Here is a 21,723-nt window from a genome sequence, read left to right as displayed (position 1 = left end):
CAGGTTTTTCTTTCATTAATTTATAACAAAAAGAAGTTACAACACATAAGGAAAGTGATAAAAAAAAAGTTAAGAAGAGTTTAAAGGATAGACCATGTGGGTTGCTGATTGAACTGGTCAGGCCAGCTGACCAGGATTTTCAACAGGATGATGGAAGGTCAAAGGGATGGAGGCCCTTCCTCCATCTCCTTAAATTCTCCCTCAGAGTGTGTGTGTGTGTGTGTGGGGGGGTGACCTGGGAGTGACCCAAGTCCCACAACTGGAGATTTTTGCCTTTTGGGGAGGGGGTCTCTTTTTTTTGGGGGGGGGGCAATGCTCCCTGGAGCCAGTGCTCCCTGGCTGCCCCACCAGAATGCAATGAAATCCAAATCAGGAGGAAGGTCAGACCCTTAGGTGTGGCCTAAATTAGAGATAAAGGAAGAAGGAAGATTCCCTTAACAATGCAAACTAAAGATTTACAAAGTTTGTCCCTAACTGATCTCATCCCATTTCTCTGCATCTGATGTAGTTCTGAAATTGTTGTTCATTCATTCAACAAACCTACTATGTAAGAAGCATTGGGGCAAAAATAAAACAGCTTCTGCCTTTTCAAGGTTTACTTACATTCCATTGGAAGAAATAAAGAGTAAATAACATGATTTGTGGGAAGGGGAGACTCAGGAAGGGAAAAGGAAAGAGGGGAAAACAGAATAACATTCCACTTGAGTTGAGCTTTGAAGAAAACAGAGGATTCTATTAGGAGGTAAAGGTGAGGAAGAGTATTTTAAAAACCAAACTGCCCCTGCTATTATCTGCTGATGTTTAGTTGTTCAAACTCTCAACAAGCATTTACTGACTAACTGAAGTATCTAGTAAGCCTTTTATTAGAAACTTGAGAACTAAAGCTTAGTTTTCATAGCCTAAGGTCATGACATCTGCTCTCTTCAAGGTAACCCTGCTCTTTTGACTGCCATTCCCTGGCTCTCAATCTTTGGACCCTACTAATTAATCTATCTGAATTGATTTGAGGCTTTAAAATTGCTTTTATCTCTTGTCAGATCATCAGTCTGAAAGACCTTAAACTACTCCAGGACTCAATATAACAAAAGCATTTCCCAGTAATGCTTCTGGCTACTATGCACTTAGACTTACTTTACTATAAATTTCAGACCTTGTCAAAACCTTCCAGCAAGAAAATGTGTGATATTTCTTTACTCTTAGCTACAAACCCTAATCATCCCTCCACAGCTATGTGCATGTGTCTTGCCCTAAGTAAACATTTTTTAATTTAATATTTATTCTCATTTTGTACAAATAATGGATTTTTAATATATTAATAAAATGTTCTTGTTTAAGAGTAAATGAAATACCCCCCCCATAAATATAGACTTGCTTGAGCGATAAAGTAAAGGGGAGAGAAAAAAATTTAAATAAAAAAATAATAGTAATAATTGTAGGTATGGCCAGGTGGCACAATGGACGGAGCACCAGCCCTGGAGCCATGAGCACCCAAGCCCACATCTGGCACAATTTTCCTTCCAACTCTTCTACTTTGTTCTTTCTTTGTACCCTTTTACGCCTCTCATATCCACCCTTAGAACTCTTTCCCTCTGTATTTCTTGAGGCTGGCTTCCTGGCAGGGATGTTTCTTTTCAACCTAAGCAGACAGATCTTAGGAAAAGGTTTGATATGGTCAAACAAACCTTAATATAAATGTTTTCCTCTTAAGGGTGTTTAAACCTTATCTCTAATTGAAGAATAAGAGACTTTGGCCTATATTTGAAATAATTTCAGGTACAGACAGCAAATGGCTATTGTAAAGTTTTCTCTGTATTGTTCTAAGTGGAAGAGGGAGGAAGGAGAGACCAGATAGCTTTTCTGCAAATCTCTTTGTCAAGGTTTTCTGGTTAGGGCATCAGTATGAGAGCAGGGAAGGAAGAATGGTGAGAGTTCAGTTGCAAAAAAGATGAGGTACAGTAGAGTTTAAGGAGCAGTCAGCAGCCTAGAATAGTTAGAAAGCCTGAGTTCAAGTTGTCACATTCACAGGTTCATCTGGAAGAGATCCCAAAGGTAAGTCATTTAGCTCAGTGGTGGCAAACTCAAACAGAAAGAATGCCACTAAACTCCACACAACTTCCTACTGCTGACTTCATATTGACTTAGAAAACTAACTACGAATCTCATATTTATCTTTTATTGTATTTTTATTTATTTTGTTAAATATTTTCCAATTACATTTTAATCTAATGTTGTGCTACAATGCCAGTGGGGAGGGGGAGGGGACATTTTGATACTTCTGTCATTTCAACTTCGCTATTTTAGTTGAGGAAGATTTCACTTAGAATGGATAAAGACTTTGCCCTAGTTTACACAACTGTAAGTGATACAGGGAATTATGGACATAAAGAAATAGCATATTTGGAAAGAAATTTTGTAACCTTTTTCTGCACTTGACCTTTCCTTTGACCCTGGCCATGCACTCACCAATGGATCAAGTTAGTTGCTAGTCACATGATAGTATGCCACATTAAACCAAATAAGGGCTCATCCTACAACCACACCTCCTATAGCAATCTCTCTAAAGTAAGACTCTGGACCACTCCCAAAACACCACCCTTCCCATGGATCCTGAGGGAGGTATTTAAGGAGGAATTGAGGTGTTTCTCTCCCTCTTTTTCTCCCCCCTTACCTCTCTGACTTCTAATTCGTGAGTTGATGTTGTTTGTCCTTCATTCTTGAAGAAGACCATGACATCATGGGAAGTGATGCCATGACAAGCACATGAATTAGATTTAAAGTGGGGGATAGGGGAGAGTTTGTATGTTAAGTCACCAATCTCACTTTCTCCTCCAAAGTCATCTGGGTCCAGTGGCCAGATATAAATTTGGCCCTAGATGAAAGGCAAGCAGGGTTAGGCGACTTGTCCAATATCATACAGCTAGTATGTGGCAAGTCTTCCTGACTCCAAGCCCACTGCTTTATACACTGTGCCACCTAGTTGCCCCAATGCATGGGTTAATCAGTCATTGTCCTGACTGGTTAAGAGGTGATCTTTAAGAAACTTTAACTCTCTCTTAATCTTATTGTCTCTAACCTCCTAATGCCAAGCTGCTCACCAACCTGGTTAAATGCTGTGTCCAAAACCTCATGGCCTTTAAGGAACTCTTAACTATCTCTCACTTTGTTTCTTTTGTGTTGTAATCATTTTTTAATAAATCTGTGTTTCCTTTTACAACTGTACTCTGGGATTAGAGTCATGAGCTCTTCAAGGAAAACTACAACATAAAGGGCACGGATAGATTCACACCTAGATCTTGTGACTCCAAGTACTTCTCTTCACACTATAATTAACCATAATAGCTCCCTCAAGGAACAAGCTTTTGAAGAGGTCAATAAAAATCTGAACTCTTGGATTTGGGTTACTATAAACACTAGACTTTGGATTAGCTGCCTTGCTTTGCTTACAGGTGAGATTATACAACAGATGATGTCAACAAAGTGGATTCCCAACCCCGAACCTTTCTTTTTTATCCTAACACTTTCTCCCTGATATCTTATCACTCAGTTTTGAGAACAAAGTCTGATCTTGGTTTCTCTACATGAACCCTCAGCTGACTAGAAAAATAAACTCTTAAACCTCTGCCATTTGGTCTGCAGGTGGTGTCAGGGACTGGTCAGTTTTCAGCACTTTTGAGACAAAGCCCAGGAGACCTGGGTATCTGAGGTTTACCACAGGAGAAGACTCAGATCCCCCCTGAAAAGAGTAATGTGTCTCTTGGATTCATCAGGGTAGATGTCAATATTCTTGGGATCAGATAGCTATGGCTGAAAAGGATTTCAGAGATCATCTAGTCCAACCATCTTATTTTACCAGTACCCTCTCATCATCCAAGAAGGTAGTGCCCTTGTGATGTCCATATGTGAGCCCCAATATTTTCTGCCTTGTTAATTATTAACAAGGCTCTCAATGTGAAAGAAAACAGCTGGGTCAAGGAATACAGAATAGGAGACAGAATGTCAAGATAACTGAAAACCTGTTGCCAGATCTAGATGACCTTCCTGTCTGAGGTAGTATGAAAAAAAGAAAATATGATAGAGTGTGACTTTTCTCACTCATGGATCTGGGGTGGGGAATTAGGGGCCTAGGCTCATCTTTCATTACAAATGTTATTACACTTTTTGTAGTAGAAAGAGCATTCAGAATACTTGGGTTCAAACCTTGCCTCTGCTATTTACCTGTGGGTCATGGACTTGGGCTTAGCTATTTATAAAAAAAACACAAAAAAAAACAGATCTGGTTTCAGATTCCAATGTTCCTGCTCAGAGTTGGGGAGATGAGTAAAAACAGTCCTTCCACCACTATTTCAGGAAATGTTCATTATTGCTTGTTCTTAGTTTTTAAGAGGACCAATGGTATCACAGAGTGATGTCTTTGCACAGTGAATTGAATTTAAATGAGAAAAAGTTACACAAAATCATAAACTTCACACTTCCAGAATCATCAAAGTCCTTGGGTAGGACAAAAGTCAGAATGACTGATGATTGACCAAGATGTAGCAGATGACCTTGCTGTTTTTGATGTCTAATCAAGTTCCAAGTCTTCCATAGTGTCTGCTTCAATTGCCATCATGGTTTTGGGAAGAAATTGTTCTCATCCATTCAATGTGAGGGGAAGTCTTCAAATGCTTGGAGTAGACATAACTCACAGAGTCTGAGACCTGTCAGCTACCCTCAGCCTGATTTGGCCCAATTGCCAAGAAGGTTTTATAGGAGTGTGTCTATTGTGCATGCTAAATCTTGGAACCTAGGTGAGAATTGGGTGACAGACACCAGAGGTAGAAGAACAGTCCCTGAAAATGGCTAGCAAGCCCTCATTACAGAGGTTCTACTCCTCCCTTAATACTCTATATATCTCACTATGTTTATTTTGATCAAATCAGAGAAAAACATAATAAATGAATGGATAAAGACTAGATCCAAAGATGGAGACACAATGGATAAAGAGATGAGCCTGGAGTCAGGAAGAGCTTAGTTTAATTCTGTATTCAGACACTAACTGAGATCCTAGACAAATCACTTAATCTCTGCTGCCTCAATTTCCTCAACTATAAACTAGAGGTAATAAGGTAATACTAACTAACATCTACCTCTCAGAGTTGTGGTGAACAGAAATGGTTTTGTAGTAGCAATACTCCTAAATGGGACAGACCCAGTATAAAATAACTGTAGGGGGCAGCTAGGTGGTACGGTGGAATCAGGAGGACCTGAATTCAAATCCAGCCTCAGATGCTTAATTAACTATCTGTATAACCTTGGGCAAGTCATTTAATCCTACTGCCTTGCAAAAAAAAAATATGTAACTGTGAAGTAACATAATAAATGAAAATACAGTAAAATGCAGAAAATGCTAATATGTGGTTTCCAAAGTCAATATGCATTATAGGGTTTAGTAGTCCTATTTTCTATGCTTGACACCACTGGTTATGAAAATTGAATGAGATAATATTAGAAAGTTTAGTACAGGCCTGGCACACAGTAGAAGCTTAATAAATGCTTCATTCATTCGTTCCTTCCTTTCTTTCTTATGTTGTAACTTGTAGGGAAAATCCTGAAAACAAATCTGGAAGACCAGATACACACACACACACACACACACACACACACACACATCATAGTCTCAAAGCTTATACTCGATAGTTTCCCCAACTTAGTAGAAGAAGGTCTCAAAGTACCTGAAAGCAGGATCATGGGAGAAAATTTGCATACCCCAATTTGTTTCCTGAAATGGTACTCATTTCTGTCTTAGTAGAAAGCATCCTAACATCAAGAGATCTGGGTCCTGGTCCTACATTATCTGATACTGTTACTAAATTGTCATGATTGCCTAAGACAAACAATTAGGAATAATAACTGGTAAGATCTATTGCCTTTAAATGGTAAGAGTTTTCTAATTCTGATACAATATGGTATTAGTACATCATAAAAAGCATTCACATCTTCAGCCTATTTCAAGCAACTGCCCACTTTTGTGGCCAATATCATCTACAATAAAGCTTTTCCAAGAGGTGAAGTATTGGTATTTTATGTTATTTATTTTTATCTTGTGGTATCAGAATACAAAAAAAAGGGTATTTGTCATGCTCTGCTGTCCTATGTATCAAACTGATAATCAGGGCTCTGGGGAGGGTCAGCCTACTATGCCTTATGCCTCCCAGACTATTTCTCTGATTCTAGAATTGAATAATACAATCAATTTACATTGCATGGACTAATGAAGCAATGAGCGGTATCATCAAAATGCAGTCTACCAACATTTCAGGTTTCCTGCCACAGTTTCAAATGATGGTCTCAGGGCACATCTTTACTGACATTTTTCCCTGCTTTGCCATAGCCAGAGCATGGACAATAGTTTGAGTTTTTAAAGGAATTATTATATCATTATTAGTGGTGGAAGGTTTGGAATGGAGAGTTGGAGAGCAGAGTGAGTCTAAAAAATGTAGTTCTGTCTAGTGCCCTATAATACTAAGGCAGACATCTGGAGGGAGAGATTATGGCCTGAGGTGTGCAGGAGCTTCTTGTTTCCCATCTTGAGCCACTGTGCTCCTGCTTCTCTTGGGGGAAGTGTGTGTATACCCATGTGGTTAATTGCCCTGGCACCTGGAGCAGGCAATGGATCTGTTTGAAAGTCTGTTTACTCAGCTGGCATCTCTTCCTCTTGTTGCAGTGGATACAGATGGGGATCTTACACTTCATGGACCCTGCTCTGCCATGGAGGAAAGTACTCTGACTTGCCTTGATCTCTGATGGTGACATTGCCCTTCTTGATTATGATATGGCAGTATTCTTTCCCTCTATAAGGCACATGTTTCTTGGCATTTGGCAAATGTTGCTGCCTGGCCATCTCCAGTTTGGAATCCTCAAAGAATAGCTGGGTCACCCAAAGCTCTAGTCCAAGCAATAGTAGCATTAGCAGGAGCAGATAGTAGGTTCTCTCTGGAGCCAAAAGAGGAAGAGAGAGAGAGAGAGAGAAAAAAAGATCATGGAGGATAAGGGGGTGGGGATTATCTATGAAGTCCCCTGGGTATTTCAGGAATACTGACTATTCCATGAAAGAACCAATCATACAAACTTCCACAGTATTCACCACCTGCTTTTTCTTTCTTCCTACTCCTGAAGGTCCTCCTTCAAACAATTACCTCCTTACTTCACCTTCCATCAGCAATGTGGTGGTATAACCTTCACTCCCACTACTGTAGAGCTTGGAGCACCTCACAGTGGTTTGAAGCTCAGAAAGATAGGGCCTTCTCTCTCAGCTCTTCTTATCTATTTTCCCCCCTCTCTAGTCAGCTGTTAAGCAACACATTCTTAGGCTATTCGGTATGAGAATGCCAATGCTATTTTAGTATTGATAGGAAATTTCCATGGCACAAACTTTATGTTAATTGAGAATTACAGGTGAATAGAGTCCAATTCTGTCCTTAGATGATGAGTTTTACTGAATCTCCTTTAGTCTGGAGTCCTCTGTCCAAATATCTAAATCCAACTTATTGTTATTTAAGGGTCAACTTGCCCTGACTACCTGGCAAGTTTATTTTTAACTTTTGTACTACTTCTTACTGAGTTCACCCCTTCTGGTCCCCCCAAAGTTCCATATCTTTTCTAATTTCCAACTTCTTTGAAATACTGACCATTTTTTTTTCTTTTAACAAACTGTTCTCAGGTCCCTGAAATAAATATTTCAATTTTATTTTGACCTATTGTTTTATTGTATCAAAGGTGTTGGAAAAGTCACAGAGGAATCTCTTATACCTTGAAGTCATCATGATGTCCAACATGTAGCAACAAAAGATAGTTGGATGAGAAAGAAGGAAGGAAGGAAGGAAAAGTAAGGTTTAGACAGCACCCCTAAACTAATTATGATATAATGGAAATCTCAGTGGTCAAAACAGGCAACAGATGTAAGTAATAAGTATTTATCAAGATCTTACTTTATAATAGATACTATGCTAAGCACTAGGAATCCAAATGTAAACAAAAAAGACAAACCATGTCCTCAAGGAGCTTACATTCTAAATAGGAAAGATCATTCTCAAAAGTAAGCTGAAGAGGGTGAAGGAGGGGAGGAGAGTTGAGAGAGAGAGTATAGTGGTGAAGTCTCAAGAATAGAAGCAAAACCTGGAGGGAAATAAAGGATCTCTAGCCTGGTAATTCCCGCTCATCTCTACACACATGAAATGAAAAGCAATAGGACCATGTGTGATTTTGGACAAGGTCTTGGTCTCTCTGGAGTTCAGTGTCTTTTTCTGTAAAATGAAGATCCCAGATGAGATAACCACAAACTCATAAATTTCAGTCAGGAGGGGATTTAGAGGACACTGAATACAACTTCTTCATTTTACAATGAAGTTATCTAAGTCCAGAGCTGTTAACCAACTGTTTAGAGTCCTGTAGCTAGTAAAAATTCCGACTAAAAATTTGAACTTAGATTTTACTGACTTCCCCACACTGTTTTTCATGATCTCTACAGTCTTTCCCCTCTATAATCCTGAGACACAATATGGAACCATGACCTCATTCCTTTAATATCTCCTAACTATGAATCACTCCTCTTCCAGGTGGAAGAGTTTTGTTTACTGAAATTAATTTTATGAGGACATCTTCAAGAAATTTGTTACAACCAAAATTTCTTTTTAGGTTCTATTCTTTAGTTGCCTTTTTGTCTAGTTGGTTTGAATATGAAAGAGAAGGAGGGAAAAATAGCAAATTAGCATGAAATTATTCTCCAAGCCCATCTCTTGCCCTTATCCTGGTGGAGGAATGGAGAAGTGGAGTAGGCTTTCATCAGTACCAGAAAATGAGGCTCTATTTCCCACTGTTCTTAGTCCCTAATTTCTTTGTATCTATTCAAAAAAAATTCTTTCTTAACTAACCAACATCTCATCTCTTCAATTTAAGTTTATTTACTTTTTTTTTTAGGTTTTTGCAAGACAAATGGAGTTAAGTGGCTTGCCCAAGGCCACACAGCCTGTTAATTATTGTGTCTGAGGTCGGATTTGAACTCAGGTATTCCTGACTCCAGGGCCAGTGCTCTATCCACTGCACCACCTAGCTGCCCCCTAAGTTTATTTACTTTGCTTGATGTGTGGGGAGAATAGAAACAGATTAACTTTTATCTCAGGTGAAATTTCCTTGTAGCAAGAGTTGCCTCAGTGGATAGAGTGCCAGATCTGGAATCAGAAAGAATCATCTTCTCGAGTTCAAATCTGGTCTCAGATACTTACTAGCTGTGTGACCCTGAGCAAGTGTCTCAGTTTCCTTACCTGTAAAATGAAGTGGAGAAGGAAATGGCAAACCAAGTCAGTATCTCTGCCAAGAAAATCCCAAAAGAGGCTATGAAGAATTGAGCACAAGTAAACAGAAACATTTCTATAAACCAATTTACTTTATTTATATAAAACTTTTAACTGGATCGTCACAAGGTATATAAAGTAAGTAGATGCTATTCTAAGATAGATGCTATTATTATTTCTCATTTTACAGATGAGGAAACTAGGATTGAGAGAGAATAGCAGAGGCCTCAAATCCAGGATTTTCTGATGCTAAAGTCTAGCTCTCTATTCATTAACAAGTAGGCCATGCTTCTTCTACAATAAGAGCTAATATTTATAAAATCATTCAATTATTACAAAACACCTTACAAATATTATCTCATTTGATCTTCACAATAACCCAGGGAGATAGATGCTATTATTTGCTCCCATTTTACAGATGAGGAACCTAAAGTTGAGAAAGGTTAAGTGACTTGCCCAGGGTCACATAGCTAATAAATATCTAAGACAAGATTTGAACTCAGATCTTCCTGACTCCAAGTCCAGGGTGTTATCTGTTCTATGCCACTTAACTGTAAAACTTTTCTCTACTTCAACCCAAATAATCAATATTCAAAATGTTATTATCCTTATTTCATAGAGAAGAAAACTGGGTTTCATTGAAGTTAAATATCTTAGCCAAGGTCACAGTCAGGAAACCCAATTCTCTATCTGCTACAATGAAGAATGATAGACTCTGATCAGAGCTGGTCAAGAAGAAGAAAGTAAGGGATGAGAGTGGGAAGGAGAAAATAGTACAACAGACGGGAAGAGTTCGATTACACAACGCCCGCAGTAATATAAAGGCAAATAACTTTGAAAGACAATAGATGTGAATGCAGTGATCAATCATGACTTCTGAAGACTTGATGAAACATGCCATTCTCCTCTTAACTAAAAAGTGATAGTCTAGAGTTGAAGAATGAGTAAGACATATACATATACACTGATGTAGTTAAAAATATCAAATGTATTAATTTTTTCTTTGTTTTTTGCCCAAGGTCACACAGCTAGATAATTATTAAGTGTCTGAGTTTGGATTTGAACTCAGTCCTCCTGACTAGGTCTGGTGCTCTACCCACTGTGCCACCTAGCTGCACCTCAACAGGATAGTTTCGATGGGTAGAAAGTGGGGGTAGATGAGTGGTATGAGTACAGTAGTAATGACACAGATACAAAAGTAAGATAAAGATCATTAAGGCATCTCAAACCTATGAAGAAGAAAACAAAAAAAAAGTTTTTAAAAGTATACATAAGGATAATTGTTAAATTTGTAATAAAAAACATTTTTTAAAAAACTTGAGTAGAAAGACTGCTATATAAAAGTTGGAAGCAGGAATAGAGTTCTAGTACCTGTAACCTCAAGCGAATTCCTCTTGGGCTGCCCTCTATACCTTCAAACTGACATTAGGAACTAGGGAACCTGAAAGGTTTACATCTCCTTTGGCAATTATAGAATGCTTAGTCAAAGCACAGGCCTGTTATAGAAATAGGATAAAGCTAAAATAAGAACAAAGACTTTTCAGAGATTCAGGGAGAGGAAGACTAGGACTAAGACAAGATTGATTTCTGATATGGAAATAGTAGCCTCCCTGACTTCAGGATATAAATGAAAGCCATCTCACAAGTTAGACAAGTTGAACTCTATGCACACACAAAGTAATATAACATATTCTTATGCATTCTTCTAGAACCAGAACAGTGTTTCCATTAATATAGGGAACTCCAAATAAAGAAACTCAGTTGTGACATTTAAAAAGTTCATAATTTCTGATAATTAGCCATTTTTATTAATAATATTATTATTTTTATTGATAAAAGTAGTCAATGGCAATCTCAAATGCCAAAGACCCCTCAAGGTGGTAGGTTCACTTTTATATGCCCTTGGAAAAATGAGTATTCCTGAGAGTGGCAATAAATGCTGATTGATTAACAATTAATGTGAAAAATGAATATCACAATGAGAAATGGACTTACTCAATTAGGGACTGAGAGGAGTGACAGCATGCTACTCTTGGAAAAAATGAGATTATCTCTGCACCCAGACTACCTCCAACTTTGGCAATCTAATCAAAGAATTGATACACAATGGTTTTTCCTATCAAAGAGTTAATTCAATCTCATATCAGTAATGCCCTTCAAGAGACTGAGCTTTTGAAAAGAGGACTAAAGAAAAAGGGGAAACTCTGGATCTTCCCAAATTATTAGTTATTAATAATCATTTCTCTCATACTTTACTAATGCAGGTCAGAACCCTAATCTGATACTTTGGGTTTTAGAGAATTGCCTGGGGCACCAACAGATCGACTGAATGAATGAGGATCCCACTGGAAAACAACTGTCAGAGAAAGTAGTTGAATCCAACTCCTTTTTGACTCTGAAGTCAATTCTATATCACTGTACTATGTTGTATCCCATTGCACATGATAGAGTCTATGTTTTGGGTAATGCAATTCTTCATGATCAAGATTTTAGTTAAAGTACTCTTTGCAATAGCTACAATAGTTAGGGGAAAGATCTGAAACTGGATTTTATCACATTTTCATTTTCAAGCCGAGGCAGAATCTATGACCTTTGTTCTGAATTCATATAACTTCCAGGTCACCTTAGGGTGACTTGAAGAAATAACTTGAGAGCTTCAGCCTAGTAGAGGAGGGAGGGCAACTTTGGAACCAGAGTAATTTCATTCAGGGGAATGAAGGTGTCCTTAGTATATATCTTTACAGAAATAATATTCCTGTCCTGCTACAACTAAACAAAATCTTTTTGTTAACTATTGAAAATCTACAAATGCTTCTACTTTGCTGTAAAATTAAACCTAAGCTAAAAGGAGACTGTCTAGAATCAAGCAAATTCAGAACAGATGGGGAAAAGTTTTTAACTCTGTATCTTTTTGACTTTCATTCGTCCATTGTTTTTGCAATAAAGACTGATTCTTTTCATATTGTTTTAAAACACATAAATCTCTGACTCACTGAGTATAAAAACTTTTATTTGTTAGCAATAAGACATTTCTTTTAGTCTCACTTGCAAATATGTAAGATTATGAAATGTGAACTATCTACATGGATTATATTAGTTGGTGCATATAATCAGTGGATTATAGATTCATAATTAAATAATTATTAAATGAAGACAATTGTTTAATAATTAAAGACAATTATTTAATTGAAAACAGCTTCTGACTTATTGTATAAAGAAAGGTTTAAAAAGATTTTCTGTCTGGCCTCAGACATTTAATAATTACCTAGCTTGTGTGGCCCTTAGGCAAGCCACTTAACCCCATTGCCTTGCAAAAAAAAAAAAAACCCCTAAAAAACGGGATTTTCTGAGGAAATGTTGTTCTGTTGAAGAGAAATACATGACCAAGACCATAGTAATATTTAGGTAGCCAGGTGGCACAGGGGATTGAGTGTAAATCCCCAAAGTGAACAAAACCTGAATTAAAAATTGAATTCAAATATTTATTAATTTTGTGACTCTGGGCAAGGATCTTCCTGTTTCCTCCTTTGTAAAATGGAAATAATATTAATACCTACATCACCATATTATTTTGAGGCAAAATGAAATAATATTTGCAAATTATTTTGCAAATCTTAATAGCTATATAAATTCAAACTGTTTTTTAATAATCATTATCATTAATCTTTGTGACAATTTTATGAATCTTGTGGATTTCTTCTTAGAATAAAGTTTTTAAAATGCCTAAATTATATAGGATTATAAAAGAAACTAATTATATTAAAAATCATCAAAATATTTTTTTAAATTAAGTTTAAAGGTTTCAGATTAACAAGCCTTGATCTGAACAGATATGAAGAAAGCTCCAGGAGAACGCAGGGATATGATATTGTTCCATGCAAAACAATACTAAATAAATTGCCTATTAGATCACCCAGACTGGGAGGGGTCTGTTAATGAATTTGGGAACAAGTCAATCAGTTAATAATTTTTCTTTGATTGGTTCTAATGTTTGGAGCTCTTTACTTTAGAAAGGCATCTACATCAATATTGAGATTAGTCATGCCTTCAGGGGCCTACATATTAATAATTGGAGAGCTAGAAAGAAAACAGCTGTTCTCACAAAAGGAGGATGACTTCATGGAGGTTTCAAACACCTACCAAAATGACCCACCATTACTCATCAGTGATATCAGGGAGATCAAGGGAAGCTTTGAGAAGTAATTTGAACTGAAACATAAATAAGGAAAACACATGGTGGTAATAATCCTGCTGAGAAATTGCCACTTCAAGATCATAGAAAAGACAGATTCCATAATAAGTCATAAACTAATATAATTTCTAAGCAATGTAGACAAAAGAAAGCCCACCTTCCTTCAGAATTCAGAGTAGAGGCAGGAGTGATTCCTGCATACATGTTGTTGGGATAAGAGAGAAATTAAAAATAGACAGGTTATTCAAGTTTCAACTTATGCAATCACCTGCAAAAGCTGATTCCCACAGGGATACCAAGATAAACTTCCTGAAGCCATTAGAGCTAACCAAGGTCCTGGCTATTGATAAGAATTTATGCTAAAGAAAGCTCTGTGAGGGAATTTCTCATTTTTTGATACAGAGGAACATAAGACTCAATTTGTTTCTCGTTGATATAATAAATGGGAGCTTATAATACTTATCTTCAGGTAGAACAGGTTCACTAACATGCTATAAGTACAGAAAGGCTTAAAAAATGGAAAATGTCTGTATTCACTAATACAGAAATAAAATTTAAAGGCTTCTATAGTTCAGGATTAAACTATTCCCTCTGGTCCTCTTTTAGCACTTGGGCACATCAATTTCTTTCATTGTACAGAAACAGGTTGAAAATTTCACCTAGCATATGGTCTTACAAAATAACACTAAGGCAAAGCTTTTATATGTATTTTATATATGTGGCAAAATTTACATATATATTTTATATATATGGCATTTATGTTGGTATCAGCCACAATGCTATTAAAGCAATGTTTCTGAAACTCTGGGCTAGTTAATTAATCTCTCAATGCTCCAAGTGACTTTTTTTTAAAAATTTACATTTCAAGGGGTGGCCAGATGGCACAGTAGATAGAGCACGGGCCCTGGAGTCAGAAGTACCTGAGTTCAAATCCAGCCTCAGTCACTTAATAATTACCCAGCTGTATGACCTTGGGCAAGCCACTTAACCCCATTGCCTTGCAAAAAACAAACAAACAAAAAGAATATACATTTCAGAACAGTGCTGACCTGTAACAGTAGAAAGAATTTCTTTATTGGAAGCCCCTTATTCCAGTGAAATCACAGATCTAATTCCTCTCTCTTTTAAAGAAAAAAAAAGAAGGAATTTTTTGTTGTCATTGTTTTAGTCCAGACTTACAATTTAATTGGGAGTGAGAACATTTAGATTCATGAACTCCCTCCACCATGGTTGATTAGTGACTCAGCTGTCATTTATATATAGTCCTTGGACTTGCCTGGGATATGGGGAGAGGCTGTGCAAGACTCAACCTGAGCAATTTGCAGCAAAAGTTAAGTAACTTGTCCATGGTCACATAAGCAAGGATGTTTCTAAGGTAGCTATTGAACCTGACTTGAAAACCAGTTTTTTACATTCTATACCATGTTGCCTGTCACTAGACATATAATAGATACTTATTAAAAGCTTGAATTTAAGGGAATTGAATCTGCTTTTGTAATTGTTGACATTGAAAGGCTTTAAGGAAATTAGGATCAAGTAACAAAAATAAAATACAACTAGGTGGCACAATCAATAGAGTGCCAAGTCTGGAATCAGGAAGATTCAGCTTTTGGTATCTCCTCAGACACTTCCTAGCTGTATGAACCTGGACAAGTCACTTAATCCTATTTGCCTCAGTTACTCTTAGATGTAAAATGAGTTGGAGAAAGAATTGGCAAACACTAGTCTCTTAGCCAAGAAAAGCCCAAATGACATCATGAAGAGTCAAACATGACAGAACAACAACAGCAACTTGGGTATGTCCTTAATCCTAAGATGTAAGCCTACATACTATGAATCCTATGATGATGATGATGATGATGATGTTTGTCCTTCATTCTCTGTAGGTGATGCCAGGACAAGCACATGAATTGTGAGTGAAGAGTGTACTGTGCTAAATCATCAGTCTCACTTTCTCCTTCAGAGCCATCTGGTTCCAATAGTCAGATATGAAACAGGACAACTGGAGATGGCCCTAACCATGAGGCAGTCAGGGTTAAGTGATTTACCCAAGATCCCACAGCTAGTCAAGTATATGTATCCAGATTTGAACTCCCACTGCACCAACTAACTGCCTATGAATTCTATAAGCTCTTTACTCTATGATATTATTCTGCCTCAGTTCTGACTCTTTCCTTGAGTCAAATTCCTTTTGGCTAATTCTATGGTAGACAAATCACCATATCTATTTTCTTTTGACCCAGCCCATACATGGTCCTCCTTAATCATAATATTTTTACTTCCTGAAGTGCCTTGTAAACCTTAAACCACAACAATCATTTTCTTCTTCTTCATCTAAATCATCATTTTCAATCACTTGCTCTCTAATTGAGAACTTGAACTCCCAAGAAATACCATCCCAAGTTCCTACTGTTGGCCAAGCTAATCTACACCTTAAGATCAAAAAATATTTTAAAACCTTCACTCTTAAGTAAGGGGTGTTTCTCAACAGTTGATAACATCCCAACAGATGACAACTTTAACAAAGGAGCTATTAGGCAAAGAATATAAATGTTGCTATCTTTTTCAGACTTTTTTTTGTTTTTTGCATAACAATGGGGTTAAGTGACTAGCCCAAGGTCATATAGCTAAGTAAGTATGAAGTGTCTGAGGCTGAATTTGAACTCAGGTCCTTTTGACACCAGAGCCGGTTCTCTATTCACTATGCCACTTAGCTACCCCAATTCAAAGGGTCTTATAACATCATTTGTCATTCCAAACAATTTGGGAATAATTAAATAAGCTCTAGTGCAATTAATGCAGTGGAATTAATGGTGATTAAGATGCACAACAATTAAGAATATAAATAAGTATGGAAAGACCTTTATGAAATAGTGAAAATAAGAAAAAAAACTAGTAATTGTGGGACAGTTGGTGTATTGCAATTTACTCTGTTTTTTGAAGGGCTAGCACTTCTTTATTTATTTCAATAATCTTGTTGTAAGAGTAAGCATAACCCCCCCCCCCAAAAAAAAGATAAAGAAACCTGAAGAATAGTGAGAGAGGGGGGAAAAAAGTGTACTTCAGTCTGTGTTTAGAATCCAATGGCTCTGTCTCTGGGATGAGTTCCCTTCTTTATCATAAGTCCACCAGAGAAGTTCCTTCAATATTTTTCCCACAGTTGCTATTACTAGCTGTATTTCCCTCCATTCTATTCCTCCTCCTCTCTCATTTATTCTATTCTCTCTCTCCTTTCACCCTGTCCCTGTTCAGAAGTGCAGTGTATCTGAGTACCTTCTTCCACGATCTTCTCTCTCTTCTGTCACCTACTCCTCCTTCCTTCACCCCATTCCCCCCTTATCCCATCCCTTTGCTCTCATTTTTCTCTAGGGTAAGATAGATTTCTATACCCTATTAAGTGTATATATTATTTCCTCTCTGAGCCATTTCTGATGAGAATGAAGGCTCATTCATTCCCCTTCAAGTACTTTCCTTTATCACCCATTGATTCCATCTTTTTGCTATATTATACAATTATATTCAGCTCTCTCCTGTGCCTTGTATGCTCCTTCTCATTGCTCTTATAAATGAGAAGGTTCATAGGAGTTTTCAATATCTTCTTCCCATGCAGTAATACAAACAGTTCAACATCATTAATTTCCTCATAATTAGTACTTCTTGATTACCCCCTCTATGCTTCACCTGAGTCTTTATACTTGGAGATCAAACTTTCTGTTCATCTCTGTTTGTTTCAATAGGAAAGTTTGAAAGTCCCCTGTTTCATTGAAAGTCCATCTTTTCCCTGAAAGAGGAAATTCAGTTTTGCTGGATAGTTGATTCTCAGTTGTAATACAAGCTCTTTTGCCTTCCAGAATATCATATTCCAAACGCTATGAGCTTCAATTTTGTCATCTTCTGAGTATGTATTTTGATCCTTCATGGGATCAAAGTAATTTTCTATGGTCAGACTCTTCTTTTTCTGTTGTTTGCTCATGTCCTCAGCCTATGACTGATTTGCCACACTTCCAAGGCTTTGGAGGTTTTGAGAACACCCTATAGGGACCTTAATTCCTCCAAGGTCTTATAAGAGGCTCTGACTGTTCTCTTGTCTGTACTCTAGTATGTGGTTGACCACAGGCCCTCCCCTCTGCCCTGGAGCTATGAGGAGGATCCCTGCTTGACTATGGTAGTATGGGGGCCCAAACTGCAACCTAGATCTGCGTGTGGGCAAACAGCAAAGCCTCAGGGAGAGCAGAGACCTCTGCAGTCTCCCCCAACCTGCTTACTATCTGTGGGCTGGGTGCTCTGGAAGTATTGGATGACTATGCTGATTCCAGCTTCAGGTTCTCATTGCAGGGCTGCTCTGACTCCACTCCATGTGCGCTCTGGTGTGGCAGTTTTCTCACCACCCTTCAGGCTGTCCCAGGTGATCCCTGGGCCAAGAGGTCTAGAAACCTCCCCCCCCCCACTATGGACTCAGGTGCCCCCAGGGATCCAGGTACCCCACAGCTGTTCCTGGAAGGCTAGAGCTGGTTTGCTCCAGCCTGGCTGCATTGCAGCTCTTTCCAACCCCCAATCCCAGTGAAGCAGACCTTTCCTGTGGAACTTCTAAGTTGTCTTGAACTGGGGGAAATTGTATCACCGAGTTTTTCTGTGGGTTCTGCTCCTTTAAATTTTGGCTAGAGTCATAATTTTGGCATAGAGTCATTGCTTTTGGAGTTTTTGGGAAATGAGTTTCTGGGAATTCCTGCCTTCATGCCGCCATCTTGGCTCTGCCCCCACAATTTCCTCTTGAAAGAGGGAGAAGAAATGTGGAAGTGCTTTTTCCAAGGCCAACAGTCAAAATAGAGTCAACACTGAGATATGATCAATGACAGGAGGTCTTACAAAGGGTCATTCAGGATTGAAAATATTTGATGGAGTCACAGCAACAGAGCTATATGCTCCAGGCAGATGGTGATGGAAATGTTAATCTCTAGTGGAAAATCAACTTTTTTCTGCTACATTATTATTTGATAGGGTGAAGATCAATGCCCTATCCCTGTGGGAGGAGCAAGCTGGAGTTGGCAAGAACTTGAAAACTTTAGTTTTCTTTGAGATCTTTGGTCTGTAAAGTCTCTAGGTTCTTTGGGTTCTTCATTTACTTTGGGGATTTGCTTCCAACTTCAAAGGCTTGATCTATGCTTATATTCATATAATCTGACCCATTAGAAAATAAGCTCCTTGAAGGCAGGAACCATTTCACTTATGGCTGATTGTTTTTGGGTTTTTTTTTTTTAATCCCCAGTTCTTGGCACTTTGTCAGACTTATAGTAAGTACTTAATAAACACTTGCTTGCTTGATTCCTGCATCCAAATTCAAAACTCTATTCACATTTCCATGGCACATTCTAATGACTACAATATGAGAAGAAAAATAAATGAGAATAAATGGACAAAGGAAGTCCTGAAGGAGACTTGTAGGGGTAACTGAAAAAAGAGGACATGTTATGTTTTTATAATTCTTTTTTATTTTCGGTTTTTGTAAGGCAAATGGGGTCAAGTGGCTTGCCCAAGACCACACAACTAGGTAATTATTAAGTGTCTGAGGCCAAATTTGAACTCAGGTACTCCTGAATCCAGGGCCAGTGCACTATATACTGTGCCACCTAGCCGCCCCTAAGGACATCTTATGTGTTGAAATAAATTTAAAAGAAAATAGTTGCAGTGGATAGAGTTGCATCTCTGGAGTCTCAAATCAGGCCTCAGACACTTAATAATTGCCTAGCTGTGTAACCTTGGGCAAGTCACTTAACCCCATTGCTTTAAATAAATAAAATTAAAAAAAAAGAAATTAGTTGCTAAACAAGTTATTGTTTTAATATTTATTTTATAATGAATCATTTAAATTGAATGATAAAAATTGAATATATTTTTTCATTGTTCTAATTTAACTTTCCCACTTTGAGAGAATGAGTCCCAGGTTTTATTTGTGCCACATCCAGAGGACATAGAATTCTAAGACCACACCTTTGTTTTGTTTTGTTTCATCATAATAGCAAGCAGCAATCCATGAGCTTATCTTAGAATCAAAATAGTCCTCATCAACTGGGCAAAGTCATTTCATCATAGTTTCTCACATGTCTTTTGATACAAAATATAATTGTAAAAACAAGAGTTATTTGTACAATTCTGGGCAACAAACTTTAAAAAAAAAAAAAGACTTTTGATCCAGATCTGTATAGGAGGCTAGATCTCCAGAGCTCCATCCATATCTCAAATTTTGCCCAACTTAACAGATTGTGAAACTGAGATACCAACAGGAAAATGAACTACTGGCTCTTGGGGTAGAATTCTGTGCATCATTGATCATTTAGAGTCTCTGGTGGCATGGTATCTACTGATGGCCACCTGGGATCCATTTCTTTTATCCTCTTGCCATCATCAACACCACCCCAGCCAGTACATGTACTTACCTGCTTTGTTTTTGCATTGGTGGACTTTTTTCGGTGATAAGGAAAAACACCCAGTTCAACCAAGTATCAGAAAGATCAATTTCTTTTGTTTTTAATTTAAGATTTTATTTTTTTCCTCAATTACATATAAAAACAATTTTAACATTTTTTATTTTTTAAAAATTTATTTATTTATTTTCATTGATATACACATGTATATTTTTTAAGTTACAAAATTTCCTTCCACTCTTCCTTCCCAACCACCTCCCCTCAGGGGCACAGTCAGGTTAGCATTGTACATGCATATTTTGATAAACATGTTTGCAGAATACTAATTTTTGGTATGAGGAGTTAGAATGAAGGGAAAGTAATACATAAGAGATACTTTTTTATAAAGTGTTCATCAGATTTTGAAGGGTTGGGTGTGTTTTGTGTGTGTGTGTGTGTGTGTGTGTGTGTGTGTGAGAGAGAGAGTATGTGTGTTTTGTTTTGTTTTTCTTCCTCTGGATAGGGATGATATAGTCCATAGCCAGTCTAATACAGTTGTCCTAGATCTCTGGACTGCTGAGAGGAGTATCAAGGTTGTTCATCTCACAATGTTGTTGATGGTTCATGTTGTTCTTTTGGTTCTACTCCCTTCTCTCAGTATCAGATCCCCCATAAGTCATTCCATGCTTCTCTAGAGTCTGACCACTTATGGATTCTTATAGAATAATAGTATTCCATAGTATTCATGAACCATAATTTTTTTTAGCCATTCCCCAGTTGTTAGGCATCCACTCAGTTTCTAATTTTTTACCACTACAAAAAGAGCTGCTATGAATATTTTGGAACATATAGCACTTTTCCCTTTTTCTAAAATTTCTTCTGGATTTAGACCTAGAATTGGAATTGCTGAGCCAAAGGATACGAACAGTTTTATTGCTCTTTGGGTATAGTTCAATGTTGCTCTCCAGAAAGGCTGGATCTGTTCGCAACTCTACCAGCAGTGCATTAATGTCCCAATTCTCCCACAACCTCTCCATTACTGATCATTTTCCCTTTTTTCTCATCTTGGCCAATATGATAGGTGCGAGATGCTACCTCATTGTTGTTTTGATCTGCATTTTCTAATCAATAATTATTTGGAGCACTTTTTCATATGATTGTATATAGCTTTAAATTCTTCATTTGAAAATTGTCTGTTCATATCCTTTGACCATTTATCAATTGGTGAATGACTTGTGATCTTATAAATTTGATGCAATTTTCTGTATATTTTAGAAATGAGACCTTTATCAGAACTCCTAGTTGTGAATATTATTTCCCAGCTTTCTGCCTTTCTTCTAATTTTGGCAGCATTGATTTTATTAGTGCAAAACCTTTTTAATGTAATATAGTTAAAAATTATTCACTTTGCAGTTTATACTGTGCTCTAATTCTTGTTTGGTCATAAATTTATACCCTTTCTATAGATCTTATAGATAGATTATTTCTTGGTCTATTAATTTATCTATGGTATCTCTCTTTATGTCTTAATCCTGTACCTATTTTGACCTTAGTTTGGTATAGGGTGTGAGATGTGGGTCTATGACTGGTTTTTGCTATATTTTCCAGTTTTCCCAACAATTTCTGTCAAATAGTGAGTTCTTATCCCAGAAGCTTATGTCTTTGTGTTTGTTAAATAGTAGATTGCTGTAGTCATTTGCTGGAACTTCTTTAGACTAAACCACCGATCCATTACTCTATTTCTTAACCAATACCAGGCAGTTTTGATGACTGCTGCTTTATAGTATAGTTTTAGATCTGG

Source organism: Macrotis lagotis, chromosome 4, assembly GCF_037893015.1.
Source record: "Macrotis lagotis isolate mMagLag1 chromosome 4, bilby.v1.9.chrom.fasta, whole genome shotgun sequence".
Classification (NCBI taxonomy): domain Eukaryota; kingdom Metazoa; phylum Chordata; class Mammalia; order Peramelemorphia; family Peramelidae; genus Macrotis; species Macrotis lagotis.
This window is presented reverse-complemented; position numbering follows the sequence as displayed.